Here is a 15055-nt window from a genome sequence, read left to right as displayed (position 1 = left end):
AACATGCTGATGCGTAAAATGACGTGCGGTGACGTCGGGCGTGCTTCCCGACGTCACCGCGTGTCATTCTGATCTCCAGTTCCGCGGGTGCGCACCGGAATCGGCTGTGCGCCCGCTGAGCTATCAAAGGCCGTTAATAATCTAATTAAACTGATTGTCCAACCTTAAGGTTGGCGGGCAGGCGAAGAGCCCAGGCGGCCTTTGCATTTCTCATGAAACCTCATCCACGGGCAGGATGAGGTTTCATGAAGGGTTTATAAATTAAATAAAAATTTTTATTAAAACACATAAACATGTCCCGGCTCATGTGACAATGTCACATGAGGGGACATGTATGAGTAATTTTTTTTCTCTTCTTTCAATTTTTGAGAATGAAATTAATCTCCCAGAGGCAGCTCCGTGCCTCAGGGAGATTTCTGCGCTCTTTTGCGTGCATGCACGAAAGAGCGCAGGCCCTGACTTTCCCTCCTCCCCCCCCGCCCGCACAGGTAGCACCGAGTGCTTCCAGGTGCACGTCATACTGGGCTGGCCTTAATTGGTCCACCCACATAAAATGGTGGCACGCAGCTGATCGCAGGCGGCGATCGGCTGCGCGCCCACCCATACCCACTCCTGCCCAGCTTGCCCGATGGGGAGAAAATTCTCCCCAAAGTGAATCCCAGAGAGATGAAAACAGGCCAGCACCAGGCCTGACCATTTCTGGAGGCCAGAATGCTCCTCCTGGCCCCAGAAAGGTCTTCACAAAAACCCAGCACTTAACTATTTTCCTGAACAGCCTACTACTGTGATCCTTGTAAGAGCTATTGATTCAGCCACCCAACGCCTGGTAAACAGTTGGTGTTAGCAAGCATAGTGCCTGCTCTTCCCATTTTTAAAACATTAAAATGGTACTTGGAGTCTTGTGACTGACATGAGATCCAGTTTGCATAATTAAACAACTTTCTGCCTATTTTAGGTGGGAGTACTACGTGCCCATTTAAGGATGCGCCTGAAAATTGAACTGGGCCGGAAAATGGGATTTCAATGTGCCGACCAGTTTTTGTCCTGCCAGTTGCCCATTTTCAGCCAGTAGTGGATGGTTCCCCACAGGTTGAGCAAGTTTGTCATCCAGCCATACATGGATCCTATGCCTTCTGTACATTTTCCGATAATATCCAAGATGTTTCCATTACTCCCAATGCTTTCAACTTCTTCATGAAGGCTGCATATGACGTGTGGTCAAAAGCCTTATAAAATGTCAAATAAAAGCAATGTAACTGGGTTCTTTTGTGGTTTACAATGCTCTATAATTTTGAATAAATTCCCAATCCATCCTATTGTGCGCAGAAACTTGGAGGAATGCTCGTGTATCATACATGATGCCATGGATATTGATATAACTTTGCTATTTGAAAAAATGCCGTTTCCTGTTGTCTACAAGAAATGTATCGAGGTTATTGGTCATTTGTTTGAAACACCCACGCACTATAGATTGACTGGTGTTCCTTCTGGCAACATGAATTGAACCTAGGATATATGATGATCATGTCAGCCACTGGCAGTGTACTACCAGTGATGGAGCTTGCTTGGAGATCACATTCAACTCTGAGGCAGGAGCTTATGAGTTCAAGCTGCAATCCAGAGATGAACACATGATTAAGGCTGACACCCCAGTGCAGTACTAAAAGGAGTGCTGCACTGTCAAAAGTGGTAGAATAAGATGTTAAGCTGAGGCCCTTTCTGCCCTCTCAGGTAAAAGATCCCATAGCAAGATCTAGCGAACAGTGTGGGAGTTCTTCCAATGTCTTGTCCCACATATATCCCTCGAATTTTGGATACTGTAGCACAGTGGTTGTGTTACTGGTCTAGTAATTGAGAGGCCTAGACTGATGATTCAAATCCCACCATGGCAGCTGAGGTATTTAATTTCAGCTAATTAAATCAATCTGGAAAAAAATCTAAAATCAGTAATAGTGACCATGAAACTATCAGATTATTGTAAAAACCCATCTGAAAAGTCCTTTGGGGAAGGAAATCTGCCATCCTTACCCAGTCTAGCATACATGACTCCAGACTGGTAGCAAGGCAGTTGAATCTTAATTGCCTTCTGAAATGGCCTAGCAAGTTACACAGTTCCATCAAAAGCTGGGAAAAGGCCACTAAGGTGGCTCATCACCACTTTCTCAAGGGCAATTAAAAATAAGCAATAAGTGCTGGCCTTACCAGTGATGTCCAATGATGGCCTACTCCTGCTCCCAAGTCCTATGTTCTTATATTCACATCCCCTGGATGAATGAAATAAAAATATAGATTGGCAGTAGTGCAGAACAGGCATTAGTGAATTGGAAATTCATTCTACACTCTCCCAACTTTCTTTTCCATTAACTTTAGTGGGAAATAAAATCTGGCAAGGTTTAAAATGCTCTGCCAATTTACTATGGTTTGCTTTGCCTTACACCTAAAGACCAATTCCATCCCTTTTGATATGGTCATTTCTTCCATTGCTGTTATTGGGACCTTGACTGTAAATTGACTACCATATTCACTTAGATGACACAGCAATTATATTTTTTTTAAATGCTTAATCATTTGGGGAATTCTGTGGGCCTTCCTGAGGTTGCAAATAGAGTTGTGAAGCCTCTAGGACTGGCCTGGAGTCTCACAGAATTGAAGATCAATCTCCATGATACTGATGTGTGTAACCCTGGAGAAAAATCATTGGGACATTAAAAAATATTGTTTTTTGTCATTTTCTTTGAACATTTTTCTTTACCAGATATAAAAATATTGAAAATGGGAATAAAAGGCTTTTTGGCTGACAGTGAAGCATCATCCAATTGAGTCTTTTTGTTTTCCAATTGATATAGGAAGGCAGTGCATCACAAGGTTGGATGTGTTGGCTGACTAATGGCTGGAGCTTGGGGCAAGTCATGTGATGAAACCTCCAGGAATACTTTTGATCACAGTTGGGAACCCTAGTTGTGAAAGATGCTGCATAAATACAATTTCCTTCTTTCTGACAAAGCTAGGTAAGTACATCACTGCCTAGGTATCTGGCTTCAAGGGTAATGGCATATAAAGATTTCACCTTTAACGCAAGTTGACTTGGGGCTGAATTCTGCCCTTGACGAGCGGGCAGCTAATCGCCGCCGCCGAAACGGACCCACCGCCATTTTAAGTGGGCCGGCCAATTAAGGCCCGCCCAGTGTGACGCCCAGCAGGAAACGCTATGCGCTTCCTGTGCAGGCAGGGGGGATTCCCCAAAAGAGCGCACATCTCCCTGAGGCAAAGTGCTACCTCAGGGAGATCGCTGAAAGGTTGTCAAAGTGTAAAAATAGAAAAATTTTTTAAATCATTAACATGTTTCCCCCATGTGACAATGTCACACGAGATGGGACATGTTAGTAAAGTGCACAAAAACTTTATTAAACTTTTTTAAAACCGACATGAAACCTCATCCCGCCGGTGGATGAGGTTTCATGTTTTTTCAGAAGCCCGCCGGTGCTCCTGGCCTGCCCGCCAAACTTAAGGTTGGATGGGCAGGGCCTTTAATTGTTTTAACTGCCCTGTCAAAGGCCTCAATTGGCCATTGACAGGTCGGCGGGCGGACAGCTGATCACGCTGTCCGCCCACCTTCCTGAAAATGTAAATGTGGCGGGATGACGTCGGGGGTTCCTCCTGACATCATCCCGCGTCACTTTCGCGTCGGTGAGGGAGCCCCACCCCCAGCTCGCTGACGGAAAAATTCTGCCCTTGGTTTTCAACCTTCCTTTGGCTTCTCTGCTCTTCTTCCCAAATACCTAGGAACATCCACAATCCTAATTTTAAAGGAACAAAATGAAATGGTAGTAGCAAACCCTTGCCACGAACAATTGTGATGCAAGGGATGATCCAGATAAGATAACCCAAGCAAAATTAGCAAAATATTCTCACAATGCAGCCTCTGAAAATAATTCAAATGGCAGCATTCCTCTAAATTCTCATACTTTCAGAGAATAAACTCAACCATGGAAACCTGTATCTTAGCATATCAATCTGAATGCATTTCCAGTGAGAATATACAAAGCCCCTCATTATCAATAATTAATGTTGCATTTTCAAATAAAAATGAAGGCGTCCCCACCCCCTCCCCCCTTCTTATTTTTAGCTGAAGTTTCCTCTGCCTAAGTCCCACCTGATTAGAATTGCATGAGGTGCACATTTTGGGTGAAGTTCTGATAAGCATAAATTTTTGGAGTCAGTTTTGACCCCAACATTGCATTCTTACTGCCTTGTATGACATAAACCTTGGAAACATCACCCCTGTTTTGTTCTACCTGTTTAAAGGATGCTTCTTGCTTTAGTTTGTATGAGAACATCAGCATTCATCCAGATATCGTGACAAAAAAGGTAATGATTAGGTTCAGCAAGAAAGTTAATCTACATGAATGCAGCAACTGTGAGCTGCTTCTCCAACACTGTATGCCATAGGTCACACCTCAGGAGTGTTTGGAAGACACCATTTCAAATGCAGGCAGAGCCCTAATTCATATATCACATTATAACATTTTCAAATCATCATTTAAGTCTGATCCCAATAACCTATGGAACACAATGAAGTGGAATCCTGTGAGCTAATTAAATGCCGATGAGACAGCTCAGCAATAGAAAATGTCATGCTGTACACGTCTTATGTTATGTCTGTCTATGCAACAGTGCAACGTTCCTTGTTACCTGAGCAGCAATCAGCTTATATTTAACAATAAAACACTGTTGCATTTATGAAGGAACAATTATCATTGAAATTTACAGATTCCTTATCCATCAGGAAGATCTTGTCAACATATTCTCTTGAGGTTTAACTAATCTGAAATATTTTCTCCATCAAAGGTTTTGCAATTAACAGCATTAGCTGCTTATTGCTTTTGCCATAAGTGATTTGTCAGCAGATCGTCTATTGAATCTTCACTAAGTATGCCTGTGTTCAGGAGTAAAGGAAACGGTAGGTGATAAATAAGCCTTGCATTACCCTAATTGCTTTTGAGCCACAGAGGAGTTGAGTTATACTGTGAGATGGAACATGTGAAATAATTCTATTTGTTATTGCTTCATTTCCTACTGAAATATTAACTCTCAGTACACAAGAACAATTGAATTTGAGTTCTTCTAATATCCTGGCTGATACTGACCATTCAACTAACATTACTGAAATAGATTAACTGTCCATTATCCCACTGCTGTTTGTGGGACCTTGCTGTGTGCACATTGGCTACCGCATCTCCACATTACGACATTGATCTATACTTCGATAGTATGTCATTAGTTATGAAGCACTCTGAAAAGACTTGAGGTCATGAAAGATGTTATATATATGCAAGTTTGTTCTTTATTTTTGGCCCAGTGCAAGCATAGGAAACAGCAGAATCACAGATATAATCAAATATATACACACATATGCACATGTTTGCATACAAGTGTATAAATGCACAAAGACCCACATATGCACAGAATACACAGACAACGCCATAGTTGGGCAGGTAAGGCACCAAATATTAAACCGGAAAATGAGTAAAGAGGGCAGCATAGCACTAAGCTGAGTCGAGAGAGAACTATGCGATTTAGAGCTGCATGGGGCTTGAAGAAATTTCTTGAATGTTTATGAGATCTATGACAAAGATGTGGTGCAATGAATTGGAATTCTGAGTCACATTTTTAATAAGAAAGTCTGTATATTTTAATATCTTTATACAGGAGAGCCTGGTCATCACACACTAACTGCTTCCTCATGCTGTAGGAAGTGTTGTAATATGCCTTTAAGGGATATCAGCATGACATCACTAGAAGTGTCATGTGATCCTGTCTTAGTTTAACTTCTGCTTTGAGCAAAGGACACACAGAGCTGTAATGCCTCCAAACTATGTGATAATATAAAACTGTTCCCATGTCCCCATCTTAATAAATGTGATTACCTAATCCCTTATGAGTGATTGGTGCCTTGAGTCTTATACAGCAAATAAGCTCAGGGACTTATATCATTATGAGAACACAACAGAAAGTACATATTACTGTCTAGTGTTCAAAAGATCACTTCAAATGTGTTAGCCTACACTTTTTCTCCATGTACCAATGATTTTTTGGTATAGCTGGGTTGGGTAGAGATTGAAAAGTACTCCAGCAAGGGGGTTAATCAAATGAATAAAGCAAGGGATACCTGCTCAGGCCAGACTCCAGTATTTTAATAGTTTGAGGAGTTATATAATCTTGCTCTGGCCTCAGGAAGATGATAAAGTTGTACTGTTTTTTTTTTAAAATACGATTTTACAAGCAGCTAAGTGCTGGCATGTCATACTGTGGCCAACCTATCCACCACAATTCCGCAATGCATCCTCATGAGAATCACTTGTCCATCATGGCACCAGAGTGATAAGATGTTGGACATAAATGGGTTAATAATTCTAAAGTGATTCTATCTTCTTAAATATATGTGAGGTGTACGTTAAGTGCTGCAATAATAGACCTGCTTTTTTCCTTGAAAATGTCTTTGAAACAACCTGCAAAATAATCACAGAATCACACAGAAGAAGCCATTCAGCTCACTATGCTAATACTAGCTCCACATCGCTGCTTCATCCCTTTGAAATAAATTCTTCTTCAAATATGTTTCTAAAACTGAACTGTGACAATTCCCTAAGCCCCCATCCATTTGATTTTTTTCACATGCAGTCTATTCAGAAGTCCAATGGGCCTTCTCAGTTGGTCAGTTTGTAACTATCAGCAGAGGACGCTTTACAGCAACAGTAATTAGCTTTTCAGGTCATTTAATTTCCTACAGTATTTCCCCTCTATCTGTTGGTGTGAGACTGTCATTGTCTCAACCAGACTGGAGTTTTGGTTGTAGGCTGGTGAGGAAAATTTTCATTGTTTTGCAGGGCTGGGGAGGGGAAGTATTCAATTTTACTAGCATTAGCAGCCAGAACATTACATTAATGAAAAAGAAAACTAGTAAAGCTTAGGGCACTAAAGCCACAATGAGAACATGAAATGGGTAATCAAAAATTTAATCTGATTTTAGATGAAATTAAGCCACACTAATGATTATGGAAAATATTAATTAACGTAAAACTCTTAGGATACTTCAGCTGATGTGTTTCAGATTTCTTTTGGGCATCTGGGGGTATAGTGCTTACCCCCCCAACATTTCCATGGTTTTGGAGTAGGTTGGCCATTAACTGCAATTTGAGTTGCTGCACAGGTATTCCAGGGCTTTATACAGGATCTCAAATCACCATGCTCAGGATGTGTCAAGACTTGCATAGAACGGTTTCTAAATCCACAATTCAGATCTAACTTCTTTCTGAAGCACAAAATGCATAAGGAATTGTTAGCATAATTCGAATAGAACAATCAAAAAAGACTTGCAATTACATAACTCTTGTCATGACCACTGGGTGCCTCAAGGTGCTTTATACCCAATGAAATTAAGTGTAGCCACTGTTGTAATGTGGAAAATATGGCAGCCTAATTTGCACATGGCAAACTCCCACAAACAACAATGTGATAACGACCAGATAATCTGGTTTTTTTTGCGATGTTAGGGGATCTATATATGTATATACTGGCCAGGACACTGGGAATAACATGCCTGCTTTTCTTTGAAATAGTGCCATGGGATCTTTTATATTGACTCCGGCTGGCAGACGGGGCCGTGATTTAATGTCTCATCCAAAATACTGTACCTCCGACAGTGCAGCACTCCCTCAGTGCCGCATTGGAATGTCAGGCTTAACTTTGTGCTCAAGCCCCGGAGTGGAACATGAACCTGAAGTCTTGTGACTCAGAGGTGAGTGTGCTACCAACTGAGTCCTGGCTAACAACCAAATCAAATCAAATCAAATCAAATCAAATCAAATCGAATCTCACTGATTTGGAATGAGCCTCACTGATTCCAGTTTAAAAATGTAATTTTGATTCATCCCACAGCTCCATGTACTTAAATCCCAGACTAAGCCGTAAAGTGGCAGACTGGGCTTAGTGGCAGCTCTTACTCCTCTGAATCAGGACGCTACAGGTTCAAACGTCATTGCAGGATTGGAGTTGATACCTTAGTGTGGTACTAAGGGAGAACTCTTTTATCAAATGTCACACCTGTTGAGGTGCATGTAAAAACTCCCATGTCACTAATTAAAGAACCAGCATTTCTCCTGGGCAACATTCATCCCTTAACCAACACTGTCAAGAACAAATTAACTGCTTAAAAGGCAAATATTTGTTGTTCAATGTTTGTAAACCCTGCAGTGTGTAAATTGGCTGTTAGCTTGCTGACTAAACAGGCTGCACTTCTAAAGCAATTCATTGGTTGTAAGCACCTTGGGACATCTGGAGGACATGATAAATGCTAATTATTTCTCTCTTACCAGCAAATTGACAGATTTCACCATCTGTGAAAGATAGCCCCTGCTGGCTGAACAATGAGCACTGGAGGAATGTGTAAAATACTTCAAAACATGAACAGAAACATCTTGGAAGTGTGCCATGGGTTACTTAGTACCGAAAGAGGAAAAAAAGGTTAAAGTTGCAGATGATGCCCTTAATCAAAACTGTCACATTCTCTTTTGGATATTGGCTGATTTGTTGTAAACTCTGGAATTCGTTTTGTATTTCCTGTATTCACAGTTATTGCTTTTAATCAATGAAGTGTCCTAATTTTTGTGGTCCAGGTATTTCTGATAAGAATGAAGGTAAAAAGACTCAGCAACACCTTCTACTGCGTATGTTCATGGAAATCAAAATACTAAGAGAGAAGGGAGCAAAAATCTTGCATGAAATACATGGTTTAGCTTCTGGCTCTTTCGTGTATTTGCATCACACTGCTCAGTGTTCCAAGTAAGTGGAAATAGTTTTGATTGTGTACTTACACAGCTTAACATCACAATTAATCTTAGCAGAAAATGCGGGAAAAACTCATCAGGTCTGGTGGCAGCATCTGTGGCGAGAAAAACAGAGTTAACGTTTCAAACTCTGAAGAAGTCATAACGTTAACTCTGTTTCTCTCTCCACAGATGCTGCCAGACCTGCATGGTTTTTTCCAGCATTTTCTGTTTTTATTTCAGATTTCCAGCATCTGCCAGAATTGACTTTTTAAAATCAATTTCAACAGCTCAGTGCAGGATACTGTTGTCAAAAAAGTAGGTTTGGGGTAATGTTTCACAGCAGGAATTCAGTCAGGCTAACTAGGACCTAAGTGACAGGTACCACACATCACCTCTTCCCCCTGGAAGTGACAAAGGCTAGAGATTCAGAATGAATGTAGCCAGTTTAACATTGTACAGCTCAGATGGTTTTTGTGGTCATAACATCATGACATGTTTGATGATCAAAATCATCTTTTTATCAACAGGAACAAAGTCAAGAGCGATTTGTTGAATGGAAAAGGGGAATACTAAGACTGAAGTAAATGGTTCTGTTATTTTGTTTTTTTTTATTACCTTATGTGGGTTTTATGGAAAAATAACTTCCTGACATTCTACATCAAACACTGTTGTAAGTTACAGAGCCCAGCCCCAGTGCAAATTAAACTAATCCGTCTTAAACTGGCCTAATCCATTGTGTTTGGAGTTAAATACAGCCTATTAAACTCATTGGGGCAGTGGTGAAATTATAATTGGCAGCATTCCAGAATTCAATTAAGTCCACAACAATCTGTTTTGATCTAGGTTTTGGCATCATGTGAATAATTTGAATTAGATTTAACTTCTGGCCTAGTTTTGTTCTTGCCCTAATAATGCATTTCTGTACAGTTTATTGGTTCCCAACCAATAACCCATGCAATACTCACTGACGTATCCAGGTTATTAATTTAAAATGAATGAATCCTGTTAGCCTACGCTTAGATGGACTCATTGTCTCCCATACCAGGCAACAGACTGCACATTCAGACAATATAATGTCTTCTTAAACCCCTTTCCCTGGTCTCCTCCAACCTCACCTCCAAAAATAAGTGCAAGGAGATCATAGATTTATTTGTCACTCGATTGAAACAATCCAATCATTGCCTCTGTCATTTTCATCCCTTCTACTAGTCCACTAGACTAAGCTTGCTCTGAAACTTCCCCCGTTCTCATCTTGAACTCACATTTACTCCAGTTTCCCTCCTATCTCCCTTCATGCCCTCTCCAAGCTCATCTTCTTCATGAGACCTACCTCCTGTTCCCTTGATCCTAATCTCGCTAAACTGCTGACCGGTCACCTTCCCCTCCTCGTCCCCATGTTAACTGATGTTGTTCATGATTTTCTCTCTTCAGGCGCTATCCCTTTCTCCATTAAATCTACCTTCATCACCCTCTTCTCAAAAAAGCCAGCCTTTGACCCCACTGTCCTTGCAAACTACAGACCCATCTCCAACTTCCCTTCCCTCTCTAAAGTCCTGAAACATGTTGACACCGCCCATAATCTGTGTCCAGCTTTCCCACAGCTCCATATGTGAATCCCTCAAAACAGGGTGGAATCTTCTGCTCTCTTTGGTGGCGAGCTTGAAGATGGTAGGGCATTTCATTAGGCAGGATGCTGGCGTACCTGAACCCCACCGGCTTCCCGTCTCTGCTAGAATTAATTTCTGTATGGGAAGGCCCATGGTTGACCTTCCTGCCCTGCTGCCAATTAAGGCCAATTAATGACCTCTTAAGGCCCTCATCCTGCTGCTACTGGCATTAACCTAGCTGCAGGTGGGCCTGTCACCATGCGGCATGCATGGCAGCTAAAACCATGCAGCCAGCTTGACACTTCTTGTGGGAGTGGAACTCAGTGCCTGATCAAGGGACTGGACATCAAGAAGGAGGAGGACTGACTGAGAGCCAGCCCCCTGTCCTTGCTGCCGATCCCCTGTACCCCTCTGCCCACAACACTTAACGCACAAAATCCCACAACACCTACCCCCACCACTCCTCACCCACCCCCCCCACCACCTCCCCCCCCCACCCCCCCCTCCACCCCCGCACCCCCACCCCACCCCCCCAACCGGGCAACATTACTTATTGTGGCCAGGGTCACTCCACAATCCTGGAACTTCAGTGCCTGTCCTTCCAGCAACAGCTAGGGCCTCCCCAGTGGCACCGATGAGCACAAGAGCTGCCAGCCTCTGATTGGCGGGCAAGATTTCCACCCTCAGGGTCTTGATTCCAGGGAAAGGCCCGCCACTGGCCTTTCCACTGGATGATTGGCTTGTGGTTCAGCGAAAAGAGGCAGCGTGGGTCTCTTGCTGGCTCTCCAGCCGACACCTCAACAAGATTCTGCCCCAGGTTTCCATCCCTGCCACATACCTGAAACAGTTCTTATCAAAGTCACAAATTACATCCTATGTGATTGTGACAGAGATAACCTCTCCATCCTCATCCTTCTTGACCTGTCTGCAACCTTTGACACAGTTGATGACATCACCCTCCTCTAACACCTCTCCATTGTCATCCAGCTGGGTGGGACTGCTATCACCTGGTTCTATTCTATTCTTATCTAACAAATCGTAGCCAGAGTATCACTTGCAATAGATTCTCTTTCTGCTACCATACCATTACCTCTGGTGTCATCTAAGGTCGATGCTTGGCCACCTTCTATTTCTCCTCTGTGCCTCAGCAGCATCATCCAAAGTTTTCACATGTAATTTGATGACACCTAGTTTTACCTCACCACCACCTCTCTTGACTCTTCCACTGTTGCTCAATTATCAGACAGCTTATCCGATATCCAGGACTGGATGAGCGGAAATTTCCTCCAACAAAACATTGGAAAGACTGAAACCATTGTTTTTGATCCCTTCCACAAACTCTGTTCCATAACTACCAGGAGAAATTTTGTGTTTCACAAATAAATATGTTTAGTTTCCTGCAAGAGATTGGGAGAAGCACTTTGATTTTTTGCTATGGTGCATTCTACTTTCAGTGGATATGCTGCACTGTTGTTTTACATTATTACTTTCCTTTTTGGCCTTTCTCTCATATTTAGGTGTAGGAATCAACCTTTCATCAAGACTAGGCTGCACTTTTAGAGGCAGAAATCAATTCAGAAAGTCTCACCTGCAAATCTCAAAGAAGTAGATTGTCTCTTGAGGAAGAGGGTGGGTTTTTTATATTAGGAGCCAAATTGAAGAAAATGCAGGTTAATAATGGCAGCCAATAAGGATTTGTTAAAAATTGGACTAACTTGTTTGAGTTCTTTGACAAAGTAAAGTAAGGAGTTTGGTGAGGGTATTACAGTTGATGATGTGTCTTTGGACTTTCAAAAGATATTTGATAAAGTACCACATAATAGACTTGTTAGCATTAAGATCCAATTCTGAGCACCACACCTTAGGAAGGATGTGACGATTTTAGAGAGGTCCTTGCTAGAATAGTACCAGGGATGCAGAACTTCAGTTACATGGAAAAACTAGAGAAACAAGTTGTTTGCCTTAGAGAAGAGAAGTGTTATGCAAAGATTTAATATTTAGTATTTAAAATTATGAATGGTTTTGATAGAGTAAATATAGAGAAACTGTTTCCAATGGCAGAAGGTCAATAACTACAGGAAACAGATTCAATAGTAACTTTCAAAAGGAAATTGGATAAATACTTGAAAGGTAAAGATCTGCAAGGTTATGGGAAGAGAGCAGGAGAATTGTACAGCCCTACCAAAGAACCGGCATAGACAGAATGGGCCGAAAGACCCCTTTCTCTGCTGATGTTATTCATGGTTTATTGGAGATGAGCCATCTCTTTGGTTTAGGGCTTGCTTTGGTTTGCCCCTTGTTTGATTTGTTTTGAGGGTGTTGTAGCCTGCCGCATATGAGTCTCCCTCATGTGTGCAGCAGATAGAGTGAGTCAGCGCTGAAGAGAGAGTTTGAGATCAGGCCTCCAATCTCTGCTCTCGCCACATCCTGAGATCTATACTCAATGCCATGCACCACCAAATGTATACTCTGTCCTGGTCTGTAGTTCCATTTCATCCTTCGCTTCAGCCAGCGCATTTGAAAAAAAACATTTTTCCCTTTCAGTGGCCAACTCTTTGACACTTTTTCCTATTTCCCAGCTGACCTCCACCATTTTAGCAGTTTCCTGACTCTAGCCGTTTCCTTTACACCATGGACATCCAATCTCTCCACTCCTCCATCCCCCACCAGGACTGTTTGCAGTCTTTCTACTTCTTCCTTGAATAGAGGTCCAACAGTTTCCATCCACCATCACCCTCCTCCACCTGGCTGAACTTATTCTCATATTGAGCAATTTCTCTTTTCTCCACTCTGATGCTAAAAAGGCAGACGTCTGGATAGGGTGGAGGGCAGGTGTGATTAAACAATAAAAATGACGATGTTGCAAGGCAGACAAGGAGCGAAACATAGAAAAACTGGTTTCTTGCCTCCATGGCCCAGAACTGATGAAAGAAAAGCTGGAAGACCTCCAGGATGCAGACCACCCCACCAACCCTGTACTGATAGGGGATTCCCCACCCTAGCTACCAGCCACACCTCTTCTATTCCCAGCGACTCCAGTGCAACCATTCTCTAAACATGCAGTCCAAGAGAGATTAGGGGATATGGTTTAGATCTAAAGTTGTCAAACTCAGTGTTAAGTACAGTAGGTTGTAAAGTGTCTAATAAAAAGACCAGAGCACCTTGCCTTAAACCTTTCGGCAACATGTCAAGATGTCATCTTAAATCCTCCCAGCAACATATCCAGGAACACTGTTTTATACCTTCCAGTAACAGAGACAAGAACATCTTGTCTTAAATCTCTAACACATAAAGAATGCCTCATCTAAAATTCCCTAGAAGCACAGATAGGAGCACACTGCTGAAAGCTCTCAGCAGCACATCTCATGCATTAAATGGTCCTCCTCTAGTAAGTGCTATGACTTGAAAACACTGCATGTTCTCCCCTCTGGCAGAACAGCTGAGGAATAGTGTACTCTAGCAACCTTTCTTCCCTCACTCCCTTCCACCTGACATCTTGTGTAGCAGTATGTTCAGTTGCATTGTAAAATATAGAATATAAGAATGAAGTTGTCATATATTGATATTAAAACAAGCTTAGCTGTAATTCCAAAGAGCTGTGAACAGTTGGCACTGGCATTGGCTCAGAATGTGATATATCGTCTTTTGCCTCATGCTGTCAGTGTGAATCACTGACCCCATCTTCACACACAAGATGATAAGTACCTTGGAGGTTAATTTAGGAACAGGAGTTTATAATTACACCAAGTTCCCAATGGACCCTGTATGATTCAACTTAAACAAAAGCATTTGTACTAATGGAACATTATCTCTTTGTGAGACTCACAATGCTGCTTTATCCATCATGAGGCAGTTTTCTTGTGAGTAAAGGGAACAATATCCAGGGTATCTTTCATGCAGAGGTGCATGGAACCCATCGTATTTGGTGTGGTGATGCATGGACCCATTTTGAGGAGGTTCCTCTGGTGCATGGATTCTATCTTGGGTTGACATCCTCGTTGTGAGGAGCCTGCCCCTGGCATTTTGAGATAGTTTCTGGTGTTATTCCTAGTTTATTGGAAGTGAGTCATCTCTTTGGTTTAGGACTCATTTTGGTTTGCCCCTCATGTAGACCTCCTTGCGTATGGAGCATAACGTGTAGGCCGGTGCTGCTGAGGAGAGAGTTTGAGAGCATGCCTCAAACCACTACCCTCACCACATCCTGAGATCCACGCTCAACACCATGCACCATCACACACACGCTCTGTCCTGGTCTGCAGTTCCATTTCATCCTTTGCCTCAGCTGGCATTTTAACAACAAAAAACATTTTTGAGCTACCAACTCTTCCACAACTCCTCCTAGCTGATCTTTACTACTTTATCAATAATTTCCAGTTTCTTGGCCCTAACCATCACCTTTTCACCATGGATTTCCAATCTTTCTACGCTACCATCCCTCACTAGGATGGTGTGAGGCCTCTTCATTTCTTCTTTGAACAAAGGCTTATCAAGGATGGAGCAAAGGGTTCTCAGACCATCCTGGGGGGTGTTGAAATTGGATGTCCATTGTGAAAAGGCGATGATTATGGTCAGGAATCTCTTAAAGTGATGGAAGGTATTGGAAATGTCACAGATGTGGGT

The 15055-nt window shown here is 42.2% G+C and overlaps 1 long non-coding RNA gene across 2 annotated transcripts in view; it reads left to right on the top strand.

Moving 5' to 3' along the window:
- The window catches only part of LOC144667737 (uncharacterized), a 40050-nt gene extending 31134 nt beyond the window's left edge, over positions 1 to 8916 (top strand). For both annotated transcript variants that reach the window (XR_013573360.1, XR_013573359.1), the window contains exons 3-4: positions 7620 to 7798; positions 8376 to 8916. This is a non-coding gene — a long non-coding RNA (uncharacterized LOC144667737). The remainder of the gene's footprint in view (positions 1 to 7619; positions 7799 to 8375) is intronic.
- The last annotated feature ends 6139 nt before the right edge of the window (positions 8917 to 15055 follow it).

Source organism: Cetorhinus maximus, chromosome 25 (genome assembly GCF_964194155.1).
Source record: "Cetorhinus maximus chromosome 25, sCetMax3.hap1.1, whole genome shotgun sequence".
Lineage (NCBI taxonomy): Eukaryota > Metazoa > Chordata > Chondrichthyes > Lamniformes > Cetorhinidae > Cetorhinus > Cetorhinus maximus.
Note: the sequence above shows the minus strand (reverse complement) of the source record. Positions and strands in the feature narration are given on the sequence as shown.